The sequence below is a fragment of the Lucilia cuprina genome, chromosome 5 (genome assembly GCF_022045245.1).
Source record: "Lucilia cuprina isolate Lc7/37 chromosome 5, ASM2204524v1, whole genome shotgun sequence".
NCBI lineage: Eukaryota > Metazoa > Arthropoda > Insecta > Diptera > Calliphoridae > Lucilia > Lucilia cuprina.
This window is the reverse complement of record NC_060953.1, coordinates 4,436,435-4,446,938: the sequence shown is the minus strand read 5'-3', so window position 1 is coordinate 4,446,938 and position 10,504 is coordinate 4,436,435.

Genomic DNA, 10,504 nt, shown 5'->3' with positions numbered 1-10,504 from the left:
CCGTTGAAATATATAGAACAAACTTACTCACTCATACTTACGTAAAGAAATATATATGCACATACAAATATTTACGCTCTCCCTCAAATTATAGCCTAAAATTATATATGTTTGTATATATTTTGTTAGTTGTTTTCTTGGTATTTGTTTATTTATACGCATTTTATATAGAAAACAAAACAGAGTAAATAGGTGAACGACCGTAGATAAAATTCGACCTTCAAATTATAATCTGGGCCAAGTGGAATTTTATTATTATTGTTGTTGTTCTTGTTATTAGAACATGTGTATTGGTGTGTGCTTTATTATTATTTTTATTTTATGTTTACATTTTCTTATTCTCTCTCTCTTTCATTTTAGCCTTTTACTGTTAAATAGTTGTTTTTTCTAGTTTTTGAAGCTGGCAATGCTTAACTTTGTCAACATATAACGGTTAAACAGAGTGACCATAGCTTAGCAAATTTAAATTTTTGTACATTAGACTAGACTATAGACCAGACTATAGACTAGAATATAGACTAGACTATAGACCAGACTATAGACTAGAATATAGACCAGACTATAGACTAGAATATAGACTAGACTATAGACTAGAATATAGACTAGACTATAAACTAGACTATAGACTAGACTATAGACTAGACTATAGACTAGACTATAGACTAGACTATAGACTAGACTATAGACTAGACTATAGACTAGACTATAGACTAGACTATAGACTAGACTATAGACTAGACTATAGACTAGACTATAGACTAGACTATAGACTAGACTATAGACTAGACTATAGACTAGACTATAGACTAGACTGTAGACTAGATCTAGACTTAACTATAGACTAGACTATAGACTATACTATATTCTTTGTATTCCGTAAACTAATTAAACAAGAGATTCATTATAATAAAATATAAATTAAAACTGTTTCAAAGGTCAGTTAAACATTTTCAAACAATTTCAATTTACTTATTAAACTATACACCAGACTTATGCTAAACATGTATGCATGTAACAAACAAGTAACTAACAAGTTTGTTGTTTTTCTTATACATACATTCGGTATTAGTTAAATATTTAACAAACAAATAAGGAAATACTAATATGACCTTGAAAGTGAATTTAAAAGTGTAATCGTACAGAAAAACAACATCTAGCTACAAAAGCAAGCACAATAAAATTGCTATTTGTATTTGAAATTGTATTTGCTTGCAGTTTTTTTTACATTCACTTAAAAAACAACATTGATGAAAGTGAAAAGAGTTGAATGTAATCAGGAAATAAATTCAGTTTTTGTTTTTTGCTTTCTATTTTATTTTGCAAAAAGTAAATGGCAATAAAAAAAAACAACACGCGAATGTAGAGCAACATTTTAAATTAGGTTAGTGGTAATAAATAAACAAATAATATAAGAAAAGGTAATTTTGTAGAAAATAAATTAAATTAAAAATATGTGAAAAGATTTTTCTTTGTTGAATGTAATTTCAATTTCAAAAGGAAACTATTTTAAAAGTCTATATTATTTTTAAAAATTTTTAAAAATTTCTTTAATAAAAATCTTTAATTTTTGATAACGTATGATTTTTAAAAATGTCGTAATAAATGATCAATCATACGCATTGTTTTCCTCCTGATACTTGTAAGTTCATGGGATTATACGATATTGGTGTTTGTAGGCGTATGAGTAATTTTTGTTCTTAGAAAATATGTATATTACTCATACCTCTTGTGAAAAAATATGTAGCTTTGTAGGGCACGATTATGGTATCTATAGTATAGTTTAGTCTAGATTTTACTCTAATCTAAAGTAAACTCTACAGCCTAGTGGGTAGCATAGTGTTTATAATTTAGTATTTATTCTAGTCTATACTAAACTCTATTGTGTAGTGTTTTGTTTAGTCTACAGTCAAGTTTACATCGTAGCCTTTAGTCTAGTCTATAGTCTAGTCTATAGTCTAGTCTATAGTCTAGTCTATAGACTAGTCTATAGTCTAGTCTATAGTCTAGTCTATAGTCTAGTCTATAGTCTAGTCTATAGTCTAGTCTATAGTCTAGTCTATAGTCTAGTCTATAGTCTAGTCTATAGTCTAGTCTATAGTCTAGTCTATAGTCTAGTCTATAGTCTAGTCTATAGTCTAGTCTATAGTCTAGTCTATAGTCTTGTCTATAGTATAGTCTAGTGTATAGTCTAGTGTTTAGGCTAGTGTATAGTCTAATCTATAGTCTAATCTATAGTTTAGTCTATTGTCTGGTCTATTGTTTAGTCTATTGTCTGGTCCATTGGTTAGTCTAATGTCTAGTCTATAGTCTAGTCTATAGTCTAGTCTACAGTCTAGTCTATAGTCTAGTCTATAGTCTAGGCTATAGTCTAGTCTACTGTCTAGTCTATAGTCTTGTCAATTGTTTAGTCTATAGTCTACAGTCAATTTATTAGTCAGCTCTTCAATCTAGTCTGTAGTCTTGTCTACAGTTAAGTCAGTAGTTTAGCTTAAAGTCTAGGGTAAATTTTTTTCAGATTTTCGTTACTTAAGCCCCCTTTACTTGTTCACGTTTGTTAATAAATCCCAATTTCTTTTTTTGTTAATAAATCCCAATTTCTTTCAAGAACAAAATTATTCTTCACGTAATAAAAGACTTTCGTTAAAAACCAACTTTTTAGCAAACACCTCACACTTTGTTTTAATGAAAAACAAAACACCCGTTCTCTTCAATTTGCTTGCTACGTTTAGAGCGGAAGGAAGTGTCATGAAGCAAGCAAATCAACCACCAAAATTCCATTGTTTTGTTTATTTGTTAAGCTTCTATATAAATTAGTTATAGAGCCCTAACCATACACAATAAATATTCTGCACGAAAGTCCATAACAATTTTTGGCAGACGATAAGGGGCTGAACAACGAAATTGTATAAGCCACCCACATATAAAGAAATAAAGTACGCAATTATGTTGAAAGTTGGCAAAAAAATAAAACCTAGTAGGGGGGGGGGGGTGGTTTTGATAACTTTTGTATTTTACTTTTTGCTCGTTGCCCTTTCGCAAAAAAGGGAGCTGTTGATTTTTCCCTTTAACCATGATTGACCATGAATTTTGAGTTTTATTTGGGGTTACACAATTTAAGGGTAGTTGGTGGGTAATAAATATTGTATGTCGTTATTAAATATTTAACATACAAGAATATTACATTTATTGATAATAAATTGCGCAATAGATTGTTTAATTTTATTTTTAAATTAAACATGTTTAGTTACAGGCGCCATCTGCTGTTTGCTAGTTAAATAAATATAGTGCATTTCCGTTTGTTTAATTTATAATGCATTTCAAAGCTTTTACACTCTTTAGCTATAATCATTCTCTCTTTGAGTGTTAACTGCAACGAAAAACTAATGCAGGTTGCATTAGATTTTCACGGTAAAGCTTTTAATGCAAAAAAAAAGCTTTAAATGCAGCACAAATGCATATTTTTAGCACTAGTTGGCGTTAGGTTGTGTAAGTTAAAAAGAGCATTTTAAAATGGTTGCCATTTTTAACAGAATTTAAAATATGTTTAACTGAGTGTACTACTTAACATGGTTTCTTTAACCTGGAAAAAGTTACAATGCCAGGTTAGTCTTTAGTCTGGTTTTTGATGCAGTCTATGTATGTTTCATTATATTGCCCAGTCTTTAGTCTAGTCCGCAGTCCACTTCATAGTCTTGTTTATAATTTAGTCTATAGTCTAGTCTATAGTCTAGTCTATAGTCTAGTCTATAGTCTAGTCTATAGTCTAGTCTATAGTCTAGTCTATAGTCTAGTCTATAGTCTAGTCTATAGTCTAGTCTATAGTCTAGTCTATAGTCTAGTCTATAGTCTAGTCTATAGTCTAGTCTATAGTCTAGTCTATAGTCTAGTCTATAGTCTAGTCTATAGTCTAGTCTATAGTCTAGTCTATAGTCTAGTCTATAGTCTAGTCTATAGTCTAGGCTATAGTCTAGTCTATAGTCCAGTCTATAGTCTAGTCTATAGTCTATAGTCTAGTCTATAGTCTAGTCTATAGTCTAGTCTATAGTCTAGTCTATAGTCTAGTCTATAGTCTTGTCTATATTCTATAGTCTAGTCTATAGTCTAGTCTATAGCCTGGTCTATATTCTAGTCTATAGTCCAGTCTATAATCTAGTCTATAGTCTAGTCTACACTTTAGTCTAGTCAAGTCTATGATCTAGCCTATAGTCTATTTTATAGTCTAGTCTATAATCTAGTCTATAGTCTTGTCTATAGTCTAGTCTAAAATATAGTCTATAGTCTAGTCTATAGTCTGGTCTATAGTCTAGTCTATTGCTAAGTCTATATTCTGGTCTATAGTCTATTCTATAGTCTAGAGTACACTTTAGTTTAGTCTATTATCTAGTCTATGATCTAGCCTATAGTCTATTTTATAGTCAAGTCTATAGTCTAGTCTGTAGTCTAGTCTACAGTGTAATCTATAGTCTAGTCTATATTCTAGTCTATAGTGTAGTCTATAGTTTAGTACATAGTCTGGTCTATATAGTCTGGTCTACAGTGTAGTCTATAGTCTATAATCTAGTCTATAGTCTATTTAATAGTCTAGTCTACAATCTAGTCTATAGTCTAGTCTTTAGTGTAGATAGTCCATTTTGTAGTCTACTATTTAGTCCAGTCTATAGTCTTCTCTAGTCGAAAATCTAGTCTATAGTGGGAAAAGTTTTAAATTTGCTCTAATTTAAAGGATATGTGTACATTGTACATATGTATGTTTAGAAATTTTTCTTACTTAATAAGAGAGCTTCTACTTGATGTTCTCTTTTTTGAATGTTTATTTAAGAGAGATCTTAGAACAAATGTATGTTAACAGTTTTCTGTTTAACTACTGTTGAACTTAGTTAGTAGACTTGCTCTTTGTCTTTTAAAAACAGTTATAAAACCTTCAAATGAAAATCCTTGTGATGTTTTTTTCGTTAAGAGAAGAGAAACTTTTTGTTTTTTGAGAGTTAGGAAACTTTAACACAACTTTTTATAGAATAATCTAACAAGTTGCATTTGTGTAACAAATACATAAATGTTGAATATTAACAGGAAGAGGAAACTGTTAAGTGCCGGCTTAACAAACTGTTGCCAAACTGACTAACTAATAGGAGAAAGAGTGAGAATAATTTTCGTTTTCATAAAAAGATTTATATGATTTTTTTTTTGTTGTTTCTAAATGTTAAGCAGTGTATTGACTTGGTAATGAAAAAGGTAACTTGTATGTATTAAAAAGCACTAACAAAAATGAAGGTTAGTAACAAGAAGAAAATCTCAATGTTAAGGTTGCTGAGTTATAAAAATTTAAAGGTTATTTGATGAACTATTTGATAACATTTTCGGAAAAGACATGTGGGGGGGGGGTGTGTTCGTGAAATTGTAATTATTGCCTTTGATGGTATTGGCCAGCAATGATAATGACATTGATTGAAAGTTTTTATTATATGTTTGCTATTATTGTTGTAACAAATGTAACAAACACCCTGTAAAACATTAGCATCAAAATTAAAATATAAATTTTCCTATTACATATAACTAATGGGCGTTGCCTTGACATTAATTAGTCTATTTTGCGAGGGGTTTTTCTATTAATTTGTTTTGTGGTTTAACAAATTTGTAAATTGAATTTTTGGAGAAATTTTTTTATAACTATTAAAAAAAACATAAAAAATACTTACTTTATAAATCTTGATAATTAAATAATTATATATACACAACATACCTGAAAAGAGAAGAAAAGAAAGAAAGAATTAATACAAAATTTTAAACGTTTTTTAAAGATTTGTTTTTCTCTTCAATTTCCCTTTTTTCTAATTATTCGCTGTATAAAAGAATAAACAATATATCAGCTGATAGATTAAATTCAATAGAAAAAAACAATACACACTTTGTCTTCAAAACAAACAGTAACCAGAATACAGGGATGGAAATGTTTACTAAAATGTTGTTCAATAACAAAACATGGCAACTGTTTTAAAATTCAACAGTTTGTTATATTATTAAATAAAAAACACTTTTAAATCAAATTCTTTATAAATTTCATTATTTTTATTAACATTTTCGAAAAAATCCAACTGGGAACAGTTTATTTTTAAGTGGGAACAGTTTTAAAACTTTACGACTCAATCCATTTTTTTTATGAAACGCAACTTTTCTACAAATATTACAAAATTTTTAATAATGTTTTCAGTAAAATTTCAGATGGGAAGAGTTTTTAACTATATGGGAATAGTTTAATTTAATGACAGACATGTAATAAGTTTAATCAATATTAGTTTCTAATAAAATTTTTACAAAAATTTCATATTTTTTGTGTTAAATTTTGCAAAAAAATAAAGTGGGAAGAGTTTCCTTTCAAGTGAGAACAGTATACAATTATAGTTTATTTAAACGATATTTGAACTACATTACATTTCCTTAAGATTTTTCACACTTTTTTAAGCATTTACTGCAAAATTTCCAGTGGGAACAGTTTATTTTAAAATGGGAACAGTTAAAAAAAACTTAATTAAAATAAAATTAAACAATTTTTTATTACACATTACATTTCTACAAATTTTGCTACAGTTATATGTCAGTTTTTGGAAAATTTCAAGTGGGAAGAGTTTTTTACTAAATGGGAATAGTTTAATTTTATGACAAACTTAACAGATTTTTAAAAAGTTTTAGTCTTTAAGAAAAATTTAGAAAAATTTTAAAAAATTAAAGAAATTTGCGCTTAATTTTGTAAAATATAAAGTGGGAACAGTTTTTATTAAGGGGGAAGGGGTTAAAATTGCAAAAAATACGTTTTGGTTTTATAATTTTTTTATGATTTTTAAGTTTTTTCGGCAAAATTTTAGGTGGGAACTGTTAATTTTGCACTGGGAAGAGTTTCTAAATTATGTAAATTAACTCAAATTTAATTCTTAGCAACATTTCTTTATAGTTTACTTAATATTTATGCAGTTTTTATTGAAATTTCAAGTGGGAAGAGTTTTTTCTTAAATGGGAAGAGTTTAACAAATTTTAAAAATTTTCAATATTTATTATTTCCTTATGGAAAGTTTTTAAAAATTTCTAATTTTTGTTATGAAAATCAACCTGGGAACAGTTTTTTAGTAAAGGGGAACAGTTTAAAATTATGGTTAAATTTTTATAGTTGAAACGAAAAGTAGACTTTTCGATTTATTGCATTTAGTTAAAAGTCGACTTTTAAACTTTCTGCATTTTATTGAAAGTCGATTTTTTGCTTTTCAACTTTTTTCATTCAATTAAAAGTCGACTTTTACACTTTTCAACTTTTAGTATTTTAAAAATAGTCGATTTATCGACTTTTTCCGACGTTTTTCGAATTTTCGACCTTTTTGACTTTTTCCGGATTTTTCCGAGTTTTGACCATTTACGACTATTTTCTACCTTTTGACTATTTTCGACATTTCGACTATTTTCAATTTTTTCCGACCTTTTCCTACCTTTTTTGACTTTTTTCTACTTATTCTGACTTTTGTTGAGTTTTTTAGACTTTATTAACAAAGTCGGCTTTTCAACTTTTTTCATAGAAGATAGTAGAGTAATCGACTTTTTTATAAATAGTCGACTTTTCGTCTTTTTCCGACGTTTTTCGACCTTTTCCGGATTTATTCCGGATTTTTCCGACTTATCGACTTTTGACTATTTTCTACTTTCCTCGACTATTTTCGACTTTTTCCGGCTATTTCCGACTTTTTCAGATTTTTCCGACTTTTTTCGACTTTTTCCTACCTTTTTCGACTTATTCCGACTTTTGTCGACTATTTTAGACTTTTATTTACAAAGTCGACTTTTCGACTTTTTTCATAGACGATTGTCGAGTTATCGACTTTTTTTATAAATAGTCGACTTTTCGACGTTTTTCGAATTTTCGACTTTTTCTGGATTTTTCCCGACTTTTTGACTTTTGACTATTTTCGACTATTTTCTACTTTCTTCGACTTTTTCCGACTATTTTCGACATTCCGACTATTTCCGACTTTTTTCGGATTTTTTTCTACCTTTTAAGACTTATTCCGACTTTTGTCGACTATTTTAGACTTTTCGACTTTTTTCGACAAAAAGTCGATTAGTCGAAAGTCGCTTAATAGAACCATAGTAGAAAGTTTTTAAAAATTTAAAATTTTTGATAATTATTGTTATAAAAGTCAACCTGGAAACAGTTTTTAGTAAATGGGAAAAGTTTAAAATTTTTGTTTTTTAAACGACTTTAACACGACATTACATTTTCATTATATATTTTTTTTAATTCTTAAGTGTTTTCTTGCAAATTGTAAGTGAGAACAGTTTATTTTTAAGTGGAGAAAGTTTTAAATTTAAAAAAAAAAATTGCCCATTTTTAGTATATTTTAGTTTTTGATGCATTTAAGTTAATTGTTTACATTTTATTCTCGAAATTTTTAAATAGGATCAGTTTATTTTCAAGTGGGAAGAGTTTACAATTTTCCTAGAACCTTTAGAATTTTAAAACAAATTGAATAAAGAAGAAATTTTTTAACCTTTTCTGTGCATTTTAAACAAAATTAAAGTTGGAACAGTTTATTTCAAAGTGTAAGGATTTAAAATTGAATGAAAATATGTGTTTTTTCCAACCCTGCAATTGAAATTGTTTCCATACAAAGTATACAAATATAAATAAAATACTAATTTTGCACAACACTAAAACACAAAAACAACGACCAAACACAACCCCCTCCCCCCTTGAAAAAAATACAAATTAAGTAAAGGAAAAACAACAACAAAAGTAAAATATACTTTGCGCATTCCACTGTTAAAGCAACAACATTATAAAACGAATAATTTACGAAGTGTATGTACGAGTATGTTATACTCTTGGTTTATTTCTCTGTTACTCACGAAAAATAAAACAAAACAAAAAAAAATCACTCACAAACACTCTTAACACAAACCTACAAACATACATTGTATAAGTAAACGAGTATTTGGCATCACAACAACAACAACAACAAAACGATAACAACGTTAGCGCCTCAGTCGACCTTGACCATCACAATAATTTGTTTTTATTTTCGTTTTGTGATGTTGTTATTATTTTTACTTTTTTCATGTGTTTGTTGTTGTTTTGCTAAATTTCATTTTTGTATTTTATATTTTTTTTGTTGTTATTTCTCCTTTGTTTTGTCATTTAAAAAGGAAAAATTAATGTTTTTAATAAGTTTTCAGCTTAAATTTATTATAGAGAAACTAATTTCCCAAAAAAAGAAAAAAAAAATAAACGAGAAATTGTGGGGAAAGTAATTACACTTAAAGAAATTTGAGTTTAAAATATTATAACAAAGAAAAATATTTTAAAATTTCAACATATTTTCCACTATAAATTGAATTTATTTTTAATAATTTTTCTATTTAAAAACAAAAAAATTTTCTCATTCTTCTAATTAATTATTGTCACCAGGAAATATTTTTTTTTAAAAAGTTGTCCTCCACGTTGTACTCGTAGTCGTTGTAGTATTATTTTTATAATTTTCTTAAGGTCATTGCTATTGACGTAGTTTTTTCATTATTTTATTGCTGTTGTTGCTGCTGTTGTTTTATATTATTCCTATTTCGATTTGTTTGTTGTATGCAACACAGTCGGCAAATTGCCAAGTTAAAATAAAACAGCAAAAAAAAAACTAAATAAATAAAATAAAATAATCAAACATACATGAACACGAGTGTCATAAAGTGACTACAAGTGCATAACTAAGGGGTTGTAGAGACCACAGGGGGCCGAAAGGCATGAGTAACAAATAGACTAACTAGTGGGTAGTTTGTTGGCTATTAAGAGGAAAACTACTACAAAGAATATTAAATTTTATGAGGATTTAAATTTAATAGAAATTTAATAAAATTTTAACAAAGAAATGTAATGTTCTTTGTTTTAGTGGGTGATAGCAACATGTTGTAAGGAAATGTTGCAGAAACATATTGTAGAAAACTTTGTCAAGAACATAGACTACAGAGTACGCAACGAGACTAGACTATAGACTAAAATAAAGACTATAGACAAGACTATAGACAGGACTATAGACTAGACTAAAGACTTGACTCCAGACTAGATTGTAGTCTCGACTAAAAACTAGCTTATTGACTGGACTATAGACTAGACTGTAGACTAGACTATAGACTAGAATATAGACTAGACTACAGACTAGACTATAGACTTGACTATAGACTTGACTATAGACTAAACTATAGACTAGACTATAGACTAAACTATAGACTAGACTATAGACTAGACTATAGACAAGACTATAGACAAGACTATAGACTAGACTATAGACTAGACTATAGACTAGACTAAAGACTAGACTATAGACTAGACTATAGACTAGACTATAGGCTAGACTATAGACTAGACTACAGACTACACTATAGACTACACTATAGACTACACTATAGACTAGACTATAGACTAGACTATAGACTAGACTATAGACTAGACTATAGACTAGACTATAGACTAGACTAT